Source organism: Capricornis sumatraensis, chromosome 13 (assembly GCF_032405125.1).
Source record: "Capricornis sumatraensis isolate serow.1 chromosome 13, serow.2, whole genome shotgun sequence".
NCBI lineage: Eukaryota > Metazoa > Chordata > Mammalia > Artiodactyla > Bovidae > Capricornis > Capricornis sumatraensis.
This window is the reverse complement of record NC_091081.1, coordinates 57,073,617-57,093,021: the sequence shown is the minus strand read 5'-3', so window position 1 is coordinate 57,093,021 and position 19,405 is coordinate 57,073,617. Positions and strand designations below refer to the sequence as shown.

Here is a 19,405-nt window from a genome sequence, read left to right as displayed (position 1 = left end):
TGTAACTTCTTCCTGATGATCTGACAGTAAGAAGCCCTAGAAATTACATTTAAATTGCTTTTACAGATTAATTATGTAAGTGGTGGGTTCACTTGCATTGTTTTTCTTTGATTTCACGGATCTATTTGAAGTCATGGTAATGATGACTACTAGGTATTAGTCAAGAATAATGATGATCTTCTATTTTAAGAAAATTAAAAAGACAGTCACATACAGAATTAAGAACTGTTAGCATTTGCTCATACTTGCTTTTCTTTCTCATCAGAGGAAGAAAATATCACAATGTAGTTGAAATTTCCCTTATACCAACTTCCAGTCTCATTTCCTTTCTCTTCCCCAGAGGCAACTATTACATTTTCATCTCATCTTTATGTATATTAACGTCTCTCTATTTTGGAGAGATATTTATATATCTTTGTGTGACAGAGTCTTTCTAATTTACATAAATAGTAATAGATGGATATACCTGGACAAAAACATTAAAAATTTTTTAATGTTATAAATTTTAAAAATTTATCCAAGTCAAAATGAGCTATTTTATAGATATTGTGTATTAAATCTTATCTCTTTTAACTGCTATGTGGTATTCAGTTGTACAAATCTTTATGTATTTCTCTTTGACGTATTTTGAGTGTCAAATTCTTGTTATTATGAGAAATCCTCAAATAAATATTCTTGTATACGCTTCCTTTGCTTGCATGCAAAAGATATTTCAGAGAGTACCCAGGAAGTGAGTTATTAGGTTGTAGATGAATACATTTTCAAATTTACTCAATATAAACAAGTTTAGCTTCATAGGAATTATATCAATTAAGCTCTACTAGTGATTGTAAATTCCTATTTCTCCTCATTTTGACCAATATTCAATATTGTCATACTTCACAATCTGTGTCAATCTGAGGCGCACTGTATTTTTTGAAAGTGCCCTTCCCTATTTGGGCTTCCCTGATAGCTCAGCTGGTAAAGAATCCACCTGCAATGCAGGAGACCCCAGTTTGATTCCTAGGTTGGGAAGATCTGCTGGAGAAAGGATAGGCTACCCACTGCAGTATTCTTGGGCTTCCCTGGTGACTCAGCTGGAAAAGAATCTGCCTGCAATTTGGTAGACATGGGCTCGATCCCTGGGTTGGGAAGATCCCCTGGAGAAGGGAAAGGCTACCCACTCCGGTATTCTGGCCTGGAGAATTCCATGGACAACAGTCCATGGGGTCACAATGAGTCAAACATGACTGAGTGACTTTCACTTTGCTTCCCCACTTATCAGTGCAGTTGGTTATCATCTCATGTTTATTCACCATTCAGGTTTGTTTTTGCTTTCCTTTCTGAAAACTGTCTATTTGCTTCCAAATTTACTTGGAAGGTTTAGTGTTTGCACTTAGGAAACAGAGGCTCAGAGAAGCCAAGTGATCTGATCAAACTCATAGAACAAGAGGGAACCTCGAGCAGGATTTAACCTCAGCTTCCCCCTTCAAACCATTTCTCTTTTCCCAACACTTCTCCAGACCACAATCAATCCATTTTAATCCTTTTTGTCTCACTGTCCTCAACCCCCTCATCTGGGATGATTATCTAAGACACTCATGTAGAAAGTGACTTGTCTGTTTTGAGGTTCTGGCAAGTCCTGTCTAGAATAGTGACCAGGCGGTGCCCGGAATCCCTCCAGGATCTAAAAGCTTTTCTATTTCCAGTCAAGCTTTCACAACAATCCTTTAAGTTATGCACTATTATCACTATCCTTTTATGCATGGGCAGTTACACACTCGCTTAATGTGACCAGGCCATGAAGGGAAACCAAGAAAAGCATTTAAAGATCTTCTAAGTTAGAAGAAGATTGATCAGATTTGTTTAGGAAAAGCTTTCTGGAGAAGATGAAAGTAAGTGTCAATGACAGTTTTTTTCTGCATTCAACATTCCTCCAGATTCAACCTTTGTAGAGTCACAGGGCAATGTAACTGGAAAGATCTTTCATAGTATATTTTAAAATATTTTGTCTCTCTTCTGTAAAGAAGCTGAGATCATTATCTAATCTACAGGAGATACGTAATTACAAGAAAGCACTGGCAGTCACCCTAGCCAGGACTAGGAGGCTAGGATGTATGCGGATCACAGAAGAATATGAACACATTTCAAAGCATGATGAAACTTCATCTTGTGAGCCTTTCAACTGAACTTTTTTTTTTAAACAAAGACTATCAGTTAATAAAGAGCATAGCCCCACTCCAAATCTAGATAAAACAGAGATAATGGTTTAAAGAATCTGTGAGTGAGTGAGTGAGTGTGTGTGTGTGTGTATACATGTGTTTGCAGATCTAATCTTCAGCATACAGTTGTATATCTTTTGATTTCCCAGCACTAAGAATCCACTTTCTCATTCTGATATATATCATCCAATCCTGATACTGTTTTAAAATTGGAGGCTTATCCCCCTCACCTCACCTTCCCCCCAACCTTATAGCTCCAGAGAAAGGAACAGGTTAAGTATGACCAGTGGAAAGTGGAGTATATGATGTAGGAGGGTGTTAAGAAGGACTGAGAGAAGAAAGACCATCGCTTCTGATTCTGATGGCTTGTGAGAAGTAGAAAGGGAAAAAAGCAAGTCCCTAGTAAGACACAATACTGCATCTCCTCTCTGGCTGAAGTCCTGGAAGCAGGGGCAAGAGTGGACTTGAAGAGCAGGACCCTTGCCCCTTTTCATTTGGAAGTGTAGGAGAGGCCATCCTACAGGTGGTCCCCACATCTTGCTGAGACAAGCAGACAGCAGACAGCAGACCTGAGTTTGACTCTCCCAAACCATCCTCAGTGTCTACATGGCATGGATGGGACCCTAGAATCTCCTGAATGTCCCAAAGTGTGTTCTGCAATGAGTCAGCCTTTATCTAGATACCTGATGGATGAAATCACCATCTTTAGCATAAAGAGATCCTGGAGCTAGAATGGGAAACACAACAAAAATTTCAAGGGCTGACCGCAAGAACAAGAGCTGAAGAAGAAATGAGTCAATAGGCAGGGCTTACCACACTAGCAAGGGCTTCCCAGGTGGCTGCTGCTGCTGCTGCTAAATCACTTCAGTCGTGTCCGACTCTGTGTGACCCCATAGACGGCAGCCCACCAGTGGCACCAGTGGTAAAGAATGGTACAGAAACTGCTTGCCAATGCAGGAGACAGAAGAGACTCAGAGTCATCTCCAGGTTGGGAAGATCCCTTGGAGGAGGGCATGGAAACCCATTCCAGTATTCTTGCCTGGAGAATTCCATGGACAGAGGAGCCTGGGGGCTACAGTCCATAGGGTCACAAAGAGTCAAACACAGCTGAAGTGGCTTAATCCGCGCACACAAGGCTAGCTACACAACACAAAAACAGGCCTTGAGCTATGCTGGCTTGTACATTTCAGCAATGGATGCCAGAAGGACACTAGGCTGAGTAAGCCTTTTAAATTCCCAGATACTGTTTTAAAAAGAGGAGTGAGGGGGAAGCAAATCTAAAATATAAAATACTAAGACATTTGTGGAATGTGATAACTGTAGTCTCTTTAATAAAGTCAGCAGATTACACTGCATTTACTGAATATGTCTAAAACACAATTTTCTCAGTAACCAGGGAAACTCTTAAAGAAAATTAGACCTATTTTCAAGATGAAAAGTATCTATATTTTCTCTGCTTACCTAATTGTAACATGAGCAATTTTCAATGCAACGACTTCCACTTACATGGAAAAGGAAAGAATTGACCCATAACGGCCTAGAAATAGCACTTGAAACCATCAGGGAACCCAGGCATCTGTGTGTTTCTCCTCCACCCTCTCTTCCCCTCCCAGTTTCATGTTCATATAGCTACTTGTCTGGCCAATCAAGAAAACTATCCTTCAATCTCAGTCCTAATCACAAACTCCATAGGTAGTGAGTCAGAGTCACAGAACTTAAATATGGTTGTTGAAGGGCATCCCTGTGCAGCTGAGAGCATGGTTATTACAGAACTGATTTCATCATCATGGTTGTCTACTAGTCCTTACCTTTTTTTCTAACTTAACATTAAAATTGGCTCATATAATAAACTATTTCATGAAAATATTTTATGCATATGTCTGCATAATTGTCCATTCCCCTCTTGTTGGTTATTTCATTTTTAACCCCAAGTACATTTAGTATTTTATAAATACTACTATGTTGAAATGCTTACACAAATTTTTGTCTTCATATATGATTATTTCCTTAGGACTGTTTTATCAAATGAAATACTGATTCCTAAGGATCTGGAATTTAGTGAAAAAGTTGGCTTAAAGCACAACATTCAGAAAACGAAGATTATGACATCTGGTCCCATCACTTCATGGGAAATAGATGGGGAAACAGTGGAAACAGTGTCAGACTTCATTTTTGGGGGCTCCAAAATCACTGCAGATGGTGATTGCAGCCATGAAATTAAAAGACACTTACTCCTTGAAAGGAAAGTTATGACCAAACCTAGACAGCATATTCAAAAGCAGAGACATTACTTTATCAACAAAGGTCCGTCTAGTCAAGGCTATGGTTTTTCCAATAATCATGTATGGATGCGAGAGTTGGACTGTGAGGAAAGCTGAGCACCAAAGAATTGATGCTTTTGAACTGTGGTGTTGGAGAAGACTCTTGAGAGTCCCTTGGACTGCAAGGAGATCCAACCAGTGCATTCTGAAGGAGATCAGTCCTGGGTGTTCTTTGGAAGGAATGATGCTAAAGCTGAAACTCTAGTACTTTGGCCACGTCATGAGAAGAGTTGACTCATTGTAAAAGACTCTGATGCTGGGAGGGATTGGGGGCAGGAGGAAAAGGGGACGACCGAGGATGAGATGGCTGGATGGCATCACTGACTCGATGGACGTGAGTCTGAGTGAACTCCGGGAGTTGGTGATGGACAGGGAGGCCTGGCGTGCTACGATTCATGGGGTCTCAAAGAGTCGGACACGACTGAGCAACACAACTGAACTGTACTGAACTGAACTGAGATGAGTGCAATTGTGCAGTAGTTTGAGCCTTCTTTGCATTGCCTTTCTTTGGGATTGGAATGAAAACTGACCTTTTCCAGTCCTGTGGCCACTGCTGAGTTTTCCACATCTGCTGGCATATTGAGTGCAGCACATTCACAGCATCATCTTTTAGGATTTGAAATAGCTAAACTGGAATGCCATCACCTCCACTAGCTTTGTTCGTAGTGATGCTTCCTAAGGCCCACTTGACTTCACATTCCAGGATGTCTGGCTCTAGGTGAGTGATCACACCATTGTGATCATTTGGGTCATTAAGATCTTTTTTATACAGCTCCTCTGTGTATTCTTGCCACCTCTTCTTAATAAATAATGGTAGTAATTTTCCAATATCCAAAATATTCACTCTTATACATACAGTAAAATTATTATATTAATTAGGATTTGTAAATTAGTATAATTGGCTTCATTTTCTATTTCAAAATGTAATATTTTAGAGTTGTGATTTTCTTTTGGTCACATAGAATTTATTTTAGTGTTGCAAGTATCAAAAGTTGACACTTTTTATAAACTCCGTAAGTTCTTTTCAATTCAAGACTTTGCTATAAATATCTGCAAGTACCACGCCTCATTATTCAAGGCCGTGAAGATGCTTAGCTTTGGAGAAAGCATCTCGCAGAGTAAAGCATACCTTGTTTAAACATGAAGGAATCTGCAGCATCTAAGAGAATAAAAGATACACACATTTGAAAATGTAAACACTTCGAGATCTGTCATAGGCAGATATAAGCCCCAAAAGGAGCATGAAGCATGTTCAGGAGGGAGAGGGCCCTGGGCCACCAATAGAATATATGTTAATGCATCTCTCATCCAACATCTTCCCTCCCAATTAGACAGGCATCCTGCCTTGTTTATCTACTTATCCTTCATCTAGAATGAGAATTCAATATGTATTTGCTTTTTAAAGATTTTTTTGATGTGGACCATTTTCAAAGTCTTTACTGAATTTGTTACATTGCTTCTGTTTTATGCTTTACGTTTTGTTTTGGTTTGGTTTTTTTTGGTCATGGGGCATGTGGGATCTTAGCTCTCTGACTAGGAATTGAACCCCTACCTCCTGCATAGGAAAGCGAAGTCCCTTAACATGTGTTTGTTGATTTGCTCTGTAGACCGATGACCAGATGGACAAAGGGATAGTAGTGATTGCTGAGCACCTGAGTCGTGCTCCTTAAGGAGCTGGGTGGTGACTATACTTCTCAAGGTCAGACGTAGAAAGGAAACCTGCAAGAGAAAGAGGAGGGGTGTCCGGTCTTCTGAACCATTCCTTTGACCTTTATTATCCTTGGAAGGACTCAACCATGGATAGGATGGATAGAGGCTGAATTTTTCCACACCTGTACATCCATTGTCTTGCACTGATTAACATTTTGTATCTGTTCATTTATGGTGAAGAGGCCAGGCTCTGGATCCAGCAAGATCATTATTAACCCCGAAGGCTCTAGACTTCATCTATAAATCAGGGATAATAATAGAATAGACCTCATAGTGATCTGAGGCTTGAAAGAGAGAAGGAAGAATGGCGCTCAGCCTAGAGCCAGGCCCAAGGAAAGCATCAGTCAGCACCAGCCGTCATGACATCCAGAATCAATATGATTCTTGCTCTGTCGCTTTTCACATTTTCAAATTTGTATTTTCAGCTTTTTTCTTTCAGGTCAAAACCCCATGCTGACTCAACTGAGGGAGGTTGATTTAAAATGGAAATGACATTTGATGAATATGTTTATTATCTAAGATTCATGAAATGCTGAAAAACATTTTTAAAAACCTAAGATTTCTTTCCAACTGGATTCAAAAATTCTCCCAAGGTTGTATGAAGACCTCTAGAAAAATAAAGTCTTCTGGAAGCATTTTCAGCCTCCAGACCTTTATTAAGAACGTGAATCTACTCTATAAAATCGTTATTTGCTTGGACATAAAATATAACCTGTGTGCATGTGCTAAGTTGCTCAATCATGTCCGATTCTTTGCAACCCCATGGACTGTAGCCTGCCAGACTTCTCTGTTCATGGGGTTCTCCAAGCACAAATACTGAAGTGGGTTGCCATTACCTCCTCTGGGGGATCTTCACTGTCTGGGGATCAAACCCATATCTCTTATGTGTCCTGTTTTGCCAGATGGGTTCTTCACCACTAGCACCACTTGGGAATATAATATAACCTACCTTCCTTTTAAAAGATAAAAAGGAAACCTCTATAGCCCTTATATTTTAACCAATAACCCACTGAACATTCCAGGTAACATATGTCTACATCCATTTTCTTCTAAATAAGTTGTAAATCTGGGCTTCTTAAGATAATTGCTGTGGCCATTCTCTTGTTAGTAGCACCTTGGGGAAAAATCTTGCCAGAGAAGCATGGTTGGTCAAGTTTTGTTGATTTTTCCTCAGCTTTGATGCCGTGGGCTTCTATTAAGTACAAACTAAGTGTGCTGAATTCAAACTATAGCTTCAACTATTGATTTTAAGAAGAACTAGCTCCTTATCAGCACAAGTGTCAGGGCCTCTGGGAACATTCTGCATATGGGTCTGATAACAATGTTAACTGAGACTATTAGGGGCATGCCTTGCCCCTAGGACCCAAATAACTTGAGATCACTTTTGGATGAGCTGGATGCATCCAGAATAAAACAATAAGCATTCTTCCATGTGCAGGCAATGTGATTCATTGTCACACAACAGTAGTTCTCTTAGCAGAGCCTGGCCCTGCTATGTATAGCCTAATTAGAAACAAGAGCTAAAGCCTGATATTTCCAAAGCAAAAGCTGTACGTTTCAGAAATTAACTTTTAACATTTTGAATCTATAGCTCATTCAGTTAACTAACAATACATTTTATAAGTACAGAAAGTATCTAATAAGAACTCATATTAATTGAAAGTTAATCTCTGAGAACACTTGATTGGAGGTTTTTTAATGGTATGAAACAGTGTTGTTGACACTGATTTTGAATTTTTTTAAAAAGATAAAAATCATAGTCATTCTCTGGAACAGTGTTTCTCTGTCTTGGGTTGTATGTAGACCCCTTGTAAATGATTAAATTATGCTGTACATGGTATGTACAAAATAATATATAAAACAAGAGATGCAAAAGGCAAAGGAGAAAAGAAAAGATATATCCATTTGAATGCAGAGTTCCAAAGACTAGCAAGAAGAGATAAGAAAGACTTCTGCAGTGATCAATGCAAAGAAATAGAGGAAACAACAGAATGAGAAAGACTAGAGATCTCTTCAAGACAATTAGAGATACAAAGGGAACATTTCATGGAAAGGTGGGCACAATAAAGGACAGAAATGGTATGGACCTAACAGAAGCAGAAGATATTAAGAAGAGGTGGCAAGAATATACAGAAGAAATGTACAAAAAAGATCTTCATGACCCAAATGATCACAACAGTGTGATCACTCACCTAGAGCCAGACATCCTGGAATGTGAAGTCAAGTGGGCCTTAGGAAGCATCACTACGAACAAAGCTAGTAGAGGTGATGTAATTCCAGTTGAGCTATTTCAAATTCTGAAAGATGATGCTGTGAAAGTGCTGCACTCAATATGCCAGCAAATGTGGAAAACTCAGCAGTGGCCACAGGACTGGAAAAGGTCAGTTTTCATTCCAATTCCAAAGAAAGGCAATGCCAAAGAATGTTCAAACTCCCACACAATTGCACTCATCTCACATGCTAGCAATTAATGCTCAAATATCTCCAAAGCAGGCTTCAACAGTATGTGAACCATGAACTGTCAGATGTTCAAGCTGGATTTAGAAAAGGCAGAGGAACCAGAGATCAAATTGCCCACATTTGTTGGATCATTGAAAAAGCAAGAGAGTTCCAGAAAACTTCTGCTTTCTTGACTATGCCAAAGCCTTTGACTGTGTGGATCACAATCAACTGTGGAAAATTCTTAAAGAGATGGGAATACCAGACCACCTGACCTGCCTCTTGAGAAATCTGTATGCAGGTCAGGAAGTAACAGTGAGAACTGGACATGAAACAACAGATTGGTTCCAAATTAGGAAAGGAGTGAGTCAAAGCTGTATATTGTCACCCTGCTTATTTAACTTCTATGCAGAGTACATCATGAGAAATCCTAGGCTGGATGAAGCACAGGCTGGAATCAAAATTGCTGGGATAAACATCAATAACCTCAGATGTGTAGATGACACCACCCTTATGGCAGAAAGTGAAGAACTAAATAACCTCTTGATGAAAGTGAAAGAGGAGAGTGAAGAAGTTGGCTTAAAGCTCAACATTCAGAAAACGAAGATCATGGCATCTCGTCCCATCACTTCATGGCAAATCGATGGGGAAACAGTGAGAGACTTTATTTTCCTGGGTTCCAAAGTCACTGCAGATGGTGAATGCAGCCCTGAAATTAAAAGATGCTTGCTCCTTGGAAGAAAAGCTATGACCAACCTAGACAGCATATTAAAAAAAAAAGAGACATTACTTTGCCAATAAAAGTCTGTTTAGCCAAAGCTATGGTTTTTCCAGTAGTCATGTATGGATGTGAGAGTTGGACTATAAAGAAAGCTGAGTGCCAAAGAATTGATGCTTTTGAACTGTGGTGTTGGAGAAGACTCTTGAGAGTCTCTTGGACTGCAAGGAAATCCAACCAGTCCACCCTATAGGAAATCAGTCCTGAATAATCATTGGAAGGACTGATGCTGAAACTGAAACTCCATTACTTTGGCCACCTGATGCAAAGAACTGACTCATTGGAAAAAGACCCTGAAGCTGGGAAAGATTGAAGGCGGGAGGAGAAGGGGATGACAGAGGATGAGATGGTTGGATGGCATCACCAACTCTCTGGACATGATTTTGAGTAAGCTCTGGGAGTTGGTGAGGACAGGGAAGCCTGGTGTGCTGCAGTACATGGGGTCACAAAGAGTCATAGACGATTGAGTAACTGAACTAACTAACTAATGAAGTAAGTTGCAAACTATTATTGTTTAATGAAACCATTACCCAACTTAAGAACTCAAACATGCCTCCACTATGATGAAGTCCACCTGCAGCCTCCCCACCTTCTACCCGGGGCCTCTGGAAAACCCAGTGTCCTGATCCCCTGCCAGAGTTCTCCCTCCAGGTAATGACAGCTTCATCCACTTCAATCCTAAAGCCAGAAATTCTGGAACATCTTTAACTCTCCCCTTTCCCTCAGCCCCTGTGTCCCTCACCCACAGCTCCAGAATTCTTGACTTTGTCTCCCACAGCACGTTGGAATTCAGCTTCATCTTCCTATTGCCGGAGCCCCTGCCGAGGCTAACTACCAACTCTCACTGGATCCTACGGAAGCTGCCTAATTGCCCTTCAGTGCACCCTCCTTCCTGCAACCAGAAGAATATTTTTAAATGCAAAGCTACTGTGTTACTTCCCCACTTAAAACTCTTTAGTGTCTTTCCATCACATTTCAGTGAATCTTGGAAGGCCTGTCTTGATCTCAACCCCACTTACCTCTGGTGCCTCTTCTTGAGCCCCTCTCCAGGTCTCGCTAGATTTTCCAGCCATAGCTATACGACACTTACTTCAGTTTTTTAAGCATGTCATGTACCCCATGGCATGTGTGTTCTGCTCAGTCACTCAGTTGTGTGCAACTCTTTGTGACCCCATGGACTGTAGCCCACCAGTTGCCTTTTGTCCATGGAATTCTGCAGGCAAGAATACTGGAGTGGGTGGCCATTTCTTTCTCCAAGGGATCGCCCTGACCCAGAGATAGAACCCATGTCTCCTGCATTGGCAAGCAGATTCTTTACCCATGTGCCACCTAGGCAGACGCTCTAAATTGTCCCCAGCATCCACTGTCTTCTTTTTAGTAATAGAACCAACCCCACTCACCCCTAGAATATGACACGTGACACCCAACTAGTGACTACTTTTGTCAGTCTCCCATGCCATTAGATGTGATGCTGTGGCCAGACTTTTGTGACTGGATTGTTAGAAAGAGCAATATGTGCAACTTTAACTTAGTGGCTCAGATGGTAAAGAATCTGCCTGCAAAGTGGGAGACCCAGTCCATGGGTCAGGAAGATCCCCTGGAGAAGGAAATAGCAACCCACTCCAGTATTCTTGCCTGTAGAATTCCATGGACAGAACAGTCCATGGAGTCACAAGGAGTCAGACACAACGGAGCTACTAACTATAACTTTACTTCCCTAGAAGTAAACTGATTGCCCTTTGTTTCTTCCTTAGGGCTGGAATGCAGAAGTGGAGCCAGAGAATAATCTTTAACCATGGGGATGAGGATATGGGAAGGCTATAAAACAGAAAGAACCTGTGACTCTGAATGTTCGGGTGCACATGGATATTTGAACAGGTTAAGCTGTGCGTTAGCCAGGATAGTTTGGGTGATGGTGTAACAAACAAATCTCAAAGCATGGTGGCTTAACATAACAGAGGTTTATTTTTCACTTATGCTCCATGTCCAACCCAAATCAGTAGAGTGGTTCTGCTCAGGGACCCAGCCTAACGGAGGGCTTCATCTAAATATGCTCTTTAATGAACACACAGGAGGCCAACCGTGCGCTGGGAATCAACCACATTACTCCACTCAACAGGGCAAGTCACACAGTCTCACCTCATTCAAAGAGGGTTGAGGTGGAATAATCCTACTGTGTTCCCAGAAGGAAGAGAAACCCAGAATATTTGTGACTAGTCCTAAAGACTATCTTAGCTTCTGGCTTAGTATATCTTTGCTTGTGCTCCCCCCAAAAAGGTAAACTCTCTTTCTCTTGCCCAAATGTTTATAGGATATTTTTTGTTTCAAAATGTATATTTTAAAATTTTCACAAGACTATGTCATCCCATTAATTCTTCCCACAATCTTAACCCTTGGGAATCTTAAATTAACTATTTCCTTTGTGTAAAGACTCCCAAATATTTATCTAAGTATCTGATCTCTTTCCAAAGCTCTAGGACTAGGTTTCCAACTGCCTCCTACCTGTCAAATTTGACAAGCTAAAAACAACCGACTATATTAATTTTATTCTCCTCTTAAATTTGATTCTTCTAACCACATTTATAGTCTTCTTATTTTTAGTTTTATTTCTTTTATCTTTGCAACCCCAGTCCCTAGAATATTGCCTGGCTTGCGAAGGGGCATTGTATACTTGGTGAACCAATGCATAAATGTATATTATCATGATCTGTCAACGGCTCCCCAAACCTGCAACCACCCCTGACTCCAGTCCCCTCCTTACATGTCTGCAGCATGGCCCTGCTACCTGTCACTTCTGTGTATTTAAATGCCCATCAGCTATCAGCTAGATTATTACTATAGTTATCATCATCTCCAATTTTTCCATTTTCCCACCCATTTTATGCAGCATTCTCATATTAATTTCCTTGAAGCATGTGTCTATTCTATCACTTATTCTATAATCCTATAAGGAGCATGTATCCTATGCAAGTATCTAAAGATAAAAACGAGTGAAGCAGTCTCCATGCTTGAGCAGCTCATGTTCCAGAGGGAGGGAGGGAGAGATGTGTCTAGAGACACAGAGCAGCGAGAGCAGGGCCGAGACAGAGGGGCACAGAAGCAAGCGACAGATGTGACAGACGCTGAACCGGTCAAGAAGTCACAGGAGAGAGGACGTTTACGTCACGTCCTAACAGACAATTAGACATTTCCAAGCTTGCCATTAGACAGAAATAGGAACTATTCATCATTTGAGTCAGAAGAGAAAAAGGAGAGAAGTATGCTAACCGAGGTTAGTTTAGAAGTGGGGATTAGGGAAGAAAATTGACAGCGATTATATCTGTGGACCTCTGTTTTCTCTCTGACACAGAAGAGGGATGAAGAACGAGTCACTGGGCTGTGGCATCTTCCAGTGAGGTGTGCTGCCAGCTGGTGAGGATGACTTCCAGTTCCCCACGCCTGCTGGAACTCTCTAGCTATTTTCACGACATTCAATTTCTGCTGACAGGTATTGAATTTGGCCACTTTAGGAAGCTGCCGTTCCCTGCTTTTCCTTGCACATTCCCACCATTCAGGCTGCAGTCTGGCTTTCCCTTGAATGCTTAGATAGACATTGCTTTCCAGGGGAGGGAGCCTTTAGTCAAGTAAATTGCTGCATGGGTTTCTTAAATCACAGCAGACCCAATTGCTTAGAAGCCATAGCACTCTTTTTATTTACATAAGCCAGGGGGTTTTTTTGAGAGAGAGAAAATAGGAGAGTTTTCTTCTGGCAGGGTGGGAGTATGTGGGGAATATTATTTTTGGAATTCCAAGGGCTGATCTTTGAATATAGTGCCAAAGCTTGGAAAATCAAAAGCATAGATTTTATAAATAAGTCACAAAGAACAGAAAGATCACAAAATAACAGTTTTTGCCACATGACGTCATTTCTGCAATATACACACACCATCAAAAAGAATGCTGTCTGACCAGCAGGCAGAAAGAAGTGGAGTTTTATAATTTAAGTGCCTCTTGTATGCAAGGTTCTTGGGGGAAAAGAAAATTAGGGAGAGGGGCGATTCAAGAGGGAGGGGACGTATGTATGCTTATGGCTGATTCACATCATATGGCAGAAACCAACACAATATTGTTAAGTAACTATGCTCCAATTAAAAATAACTTCAAACAAAAGGACCATAAAATCCAATGAGAGTGATGGACAAACCCTCTTCACAGAGACATGTAAAGAGTGTCCTTTGTCTTCATATTGACCTAGACTTTGCTGTGATTCCTGGCTCTGTGCTTCCAGAGAGCATACAGTTTTTGTTAAAATCTTCCAGAAATGTTCACAGACCTTCCCCTGATGAATTTTCAGGAAAACTAAAAGTGTAACCAAAATACACAGATCATCCAGATAAACTATCAAACACCAGCAGAAACAAGGGGATGGATTGAGCATAACATCCCCTGTCATTTGATAAATACTTAGAAACAGCAAACTGGAGGCTTTTAAAAGAGAAAACCTAAGCCCTAACAGTTCTCCAAGGTCTATGCTTGAAAAGCCATTGTAGCTCAGTAATAATTATTAGGCAAATTAATTAAATTACCTTTACAATCAGAAGTACACTACTCTTTGCTTACTTTAAGAATTATACAGGATTACCTTGAAATCTCCTTGAAATTGGTCTAGAATTGCTTTCTGGCAAAGAAATTCTGAAAGACAGAGGTTTTCCTTTTCTTTATGTTTTTTGGTTTGTTTGTTTGGTTGGTTTCTTATTTTGCGGGCAGATCAGTGAGAAAAAAAATGAATGCCATGAAATTTGCTTCTCTTTTGAAAGGACTAATACTCACCCTCCACCTTTTTGCAATATAAATTTTACTATTGCTCAAGAAAATATAGACCTGCCAAGGGAGCTTTTTAAAAAAAATCCTGTTGATTGAAAGAAAGAGAAGTAACCTAGACAGATGGGAAAATATCACAAAGCCTTTAACCTTAATTAATAATTACTGGAACTGAGAGAAAAGCCTAGAGTGCTGTTCAACTTCCCTCAAGGAAACATCAATCTCTCACCACTAGAGAAGACCTTTACTCAACACCCAGGACTCCAAGAGAAGGAAGGATATGAGGAATTTCACAAGCTATTTCAGTTACTTGGAATTTTCTTAGGCAAGCCCAGTCAGTTCTGAGCATGCATGTTGTGGGTGCAGCCGGAGTCCCGCCCAGATCCCCATCAGCTGAAGGCAGCACCTACATCCCAGCTGCTGGGAGTGTTGGCCTTGGAGGTAGTGATGGTCGCCCTCTTCCCAAGCACAGCTGTGTCAACTGAGTGACAGTGTCCTGTCAGGAAGGTTGTGCCCCACTCCGGGAGGAAAGATGCAACTGCTGGCAACCAGTGACACAGAGACACAAAGGCTGGGCTCTGCCTCACTGTGAGACAGTTGTGGCCCAAAGCATCCGGTGGGGCCAGGCTGAAATTAGTCTGCAGGAGAACTTTTCCTCAAGTAGCCTTCCTCTCCTGTCAGTTCTTGCTCTCCCAGTTTTCCTTTCTCCTGAGAGCATTCCATCAACAAATCTCTTCCACAAGAATGCTTGTTTCAGGCACTGCTTCTGAGGAAGCCAACCTGAGACAGTGCAACTAAATAAAATCTGAAACACTTTTATACCATTTTTACAATCCCCTTTCTGCTTCCTTTTCTCTATGCCAACCAATATTCCAGTTTTTTTTAGACTTTCTTTCTTTCTATATTTTTAATCAAGCTCTTCCCTCAGAAAATGATCTGACAGAGTCAGCTTCTTACACTTTTTAAAAAATCTATTTATTTGACTGCACCATATGGGATCTAGTTCCCTGACTAGGAATCAAACCCAGGTCCGCTGCACTGGAAGTGTGGAGTCTTAGCCACTGGACCACCAGGGAAGTCCCAGCTATAAACACTTTTATGATAGCAGGTTTCAGGGTTTCTCTGTCCCTCCTGAGGTATTGCATTATATTGCATTTTAACAAGATGCAAAGAACATGACTGGAATTAAGGGATTCATTGTTAGTAGCTAAAGACTTTTGAGGCAGTGGAGTTAAATTTTCAGCCCCGAAAGCAATACATCACAGGTCTGTACACACTCTACCTAAGCACAAGTTTCACCTTAATTAGAAAGGTTTGGTGTCATTTGTTTTTGTAAATTGATAACCCCTGACATCACTGCAAATACAGAACCCTTCTGCTTCCCCTACTCTTAGGAAGGCATGGAGGGTGCTCTGAAAGCAGGAGCCAAGGATCTCTCTCTTTCCCCCACTCCCGTGCTTCCTGGACTCATCCTATCCCAGGAATCACAGACAATGACCTAATCAGTTCAACATTGTCCCTTGGAGTCTTATCTGCATTGAGGGAGGGGGGTGGGAGTCACAATATCATTAATATACTAAATCCAAAACTACAGAAGTAAAAAATCCTATTTAACTTACTAAATCTGACTTCTTAAACTTAGTTCTAGAATCGGACTTTTATGACTCATAGTTTAGGAAACATCAGTATGATCCAATGTCCTCATTTTACATATAAGAACTTGAGTCTCCTCCCTCCCGCTACCCTAAATGTCCCTTCTCTGTTTCGCCAGCTCCTGGGTGTGGACCAGCCCCAACTCTGAAGGGATGTGTTGCATCCTAGAGGCCATGCTGTGTCCCTGCTGACCACATGCTCCATGCCCTCACCAGCTGCTGCGCTGCTCTTGCTGGTGGACAGTGCTGACTGCATGTCCCACCTTCAAAGATGACTTTCCCTGGTTCCCAAGTCAGTGTTTGCAATGTGAGAATCAGGCCTCCTGCTGCATGTGTATGAACAGACAACATTGTCCCAGACCCAAGGTGACTAAACAAGTGACCTGTTTGCTTTTATTGGAGGTGTTGCTGCGGAGCTGAAATGCACCCTCACAGATCTTTTTGGTGGGATTACACCTGTTTGAATTCACAATAATTCTCTGTTCCAGTGACTTTGAGGATTCAAGGTATCTGTTTCTGTCAACATTTTTTTTAATGATTCATATTTTTTAAACATTTAGTGATTCTAGATACTTCTCCCTCCTTGTTTAGACTATCAACAATCACTGTTTAATAACAGCTTGACTTTTCGATCAATGAAGTCAAACTGAAAGGCGCTTAGTCTATGAAAAAGCAAAGAATTTACATTTAAAATCCTTTGGCTTGTTCAGCTCTAATCATGAGAAAAGGACACAGGGTTCTTCAGAGACATGTCATACTGTCTGCATATTTATAAATACATGAGAGCCATGGGGGTAGAGGGGACATCTTTAAAAATAAACTCTCAGACTTCAAGTTCAGCTAAGGAAACTGTAGCAAAATGCGCCTATGGCTGAAAAGAAAATCAGTCATTTTATACCCTGTTTAGTATTCAGCCTTTTATCTGGAGCTAAGCAGTATTCTTGCCTGGAGAATTCCATGGACAGAGGAGCCTGGTGGGCTACAGTCCATGGTGTTGCACAGAGTCGGAAATGACTGAAGCAACTTAGCACGCACACTTGCATGTTTATAAAGAAACTATTAGGACAGCTTGCTTTTTCTCCACTCAAATTGTCCCATGGGCAGACAGCAGTGAGGCCTCCCAAGGCCAGTCTGTTGCAGACCATGGCCACCTTCACTAAGCACAGCCTCCCTCAAAATTTCACGGAGGGCAGCCTCAATGCTGATGACTATTAGGGCCTGCTAATCTGTTCAGGGCTTCACACCCCTCTTCCCTTCCAACAGCATGAGCAAGAATGATTTCCTAACCAGCCATGCTCCTAATTCATTCTCTCTGCAAATAGGGTGAGGAGAGGAGCAAAGTGAAAGGCATTTACCCACAATTATATGCAGAGATATAATACTTGAAAGTTAAAGGGGACCTTAAACACGATCTTGAAAAGTACTTTGCTTTTCACCCACAAAAATTCTGCTGTTTCAGGAAGGCATGTCATCACTGTTTCTCTCCATGCACTCCTGAAGCAGGTGTGTTTTTTAGTCATTAGCAATTAGCCAATGGCACCCCACTCCAGTACTCTTGCCTGGAAAATCCCATGGACAGAGGAGCCTGGTGGGCTGCAGTCCATGGGGTCGCTAAGAGTCGGACACGACTGAGTGAATTCACTTTTACTTTTCACTTGCATGCATTGGAGAAGGAAATGGCAACCCACTCCAGCGTTCTTGCCTGGAGAATCCCAGGGACAGCGGAGCCTGGTGGGCTGCCGTCCGTGGGGTCGCACAGAGTCGGACACGACTGAAGTGACTTAGCAGCAGCAGCAGCAGCAATATAGCCAGCCTCTGCCTTTGTACAACTTCAGTAAGGATTTGAGCCTACACACATGCACACACACACACATTGATCTGGGGAGTGGGAATGAAAGGCAATACGAAATAAAAGGGAAAATGAATGATGTTGATGAATGGAGTTCAGAGTCAGCTGAGCAACACTTTGGGTCCCATGGAAGGTTCCAGAAGCACCAGGTTTAGAGGTTTGATAGGCCACTAGGTAAGGGTGAGGCTCAACAGGCTTCAGCTGGCACAATCCGTCTCCCCAGTGTGCTTCGAGTTCCCTTCCTGCTCCAACACACACCTCACTCCTTTTATTTACAAATTTAATTTAAAGTAGTGCACGTGGGTCTTTGAGAAAATTGTTAAACAGCTGGAAGAACAGTAAACTGAAAAGAAAGTGTTCATTTTGCTAAAGTGTATTTGTGTGTGTGTGTGTCCAGAGCTAATTCTGAGCAGATTTTGCTTTTGACTTCTCCAGGAAAATATTTATTTTCTTTAGAGTGTGGGATTACTGTTCATTCCTGGTGAGAGCTGATTGTTGTTTGCTTATAATAGTTTGCCAGGGCTACCATAACATAGTACTCTGGTCTGGGTGGTTTAAACAACAGAAATTTATTTTCTCTCAGCCTGGAGGCTAGAAATCCAAGATCAAGGTATCCACAGGATTGGTTTCTTCTGAGAAAGAAAATGAACTGTCGTTGACAGTTACCAAATCAGAATTCTCATGCCATTAGCTTTCAGGTTAAGCTCAATGGAAAATTTCATTAGTTTAGGATTCTCCAAGAAGAGGGGAAATCTAAACTATATGATAATCCATAGGGTCATCTTTTTAAGTGCTTTTTCACATTGCAAATGTGTCTTTTCAGGAATGGTTTGCCTTATGTCTATAAAAGGTATTAAGCAGTAATGAATCTCACACTTTATGATTGGTTTTCTCTTGGCCTCACCTTCAGTCTACAACTTAGCATAGTGTATCTACAGTTTCCAATGGAAGATGTCAGGGGCATAGTTCTATTGGGGTTGACCATGAAGTTAATAAGCTTTTCCTCATTACCCAACACACCAAAGCTTTATGGAAGAGAATACCATTTGCGACTTGACTCTTAAGCTCAATTATGCTTTATTTTGTTTTCTTCCTCAGGACAAGACCCTTTTAAAAAAACTACAGCTGAGTTTGAGAAGCAAGTTGAGAAACCTATAATGTGTATTATTGATTATTTTCCCCATCTCTGCAAAGGCAAAGATACTAAAAATTGTGAAGCCATTTATCACAGCCTCCTCCAAGGCCCTGTGCTGAATTTTGCATTTGTACTTTCCTGTTCTTGAAGAGGACTTCCCCACTGCCTAATATGCAGGCATTCTAAAACCTGGATTCATTCTTGAACCTGTGAAAATCAAGCCACACCAGCCTGGGAATAAAGTCAGAGACAAAAGAATATTTTTTTAATTCTACAGCATCTTGTTATGTTTAAAATAAATTAACAGAATTTGGTTTGGTTTGGTTCCTTTTTTTTTTAGTATATTACAAATGTGTAAAAATCTTCCCTCAAATGCTGCTAAAGTGGGCAGCAAGAACCATGAGACATTTATCTTTGTTTTTCTTTCTAAAAATGAGTGAAGAAAAACTGTTGCAAAAAATTTGTGCAACAAAGCTGAATTGTAATGATTCAGCTGCAGCTTAAAAACTTTCAATAATTA

General features: G+C 41.0%; 1 long non-coding RNA gene across 1 annotated transcript; it reads left to right on the top strand.

The window, feature by feature from the left end:
• Window positions 1–12,806: 12,806 nt before the first annotated feature.
• On the top strand, window positions 12,807–19,095 carry LOC138089462 (uncharacterized). The gene is made up of 3 exons (XR_011145818.1): window positions 12,807–12,936; window positions 16,021–16,407; window positions 18,849–19,095. It is a non-coding gene; the product is annotated as an uncharacterized lncRNA (long non-coding RNA).
• Window positions 19,096–19,405: the final 310 nt, after the last annotated feature.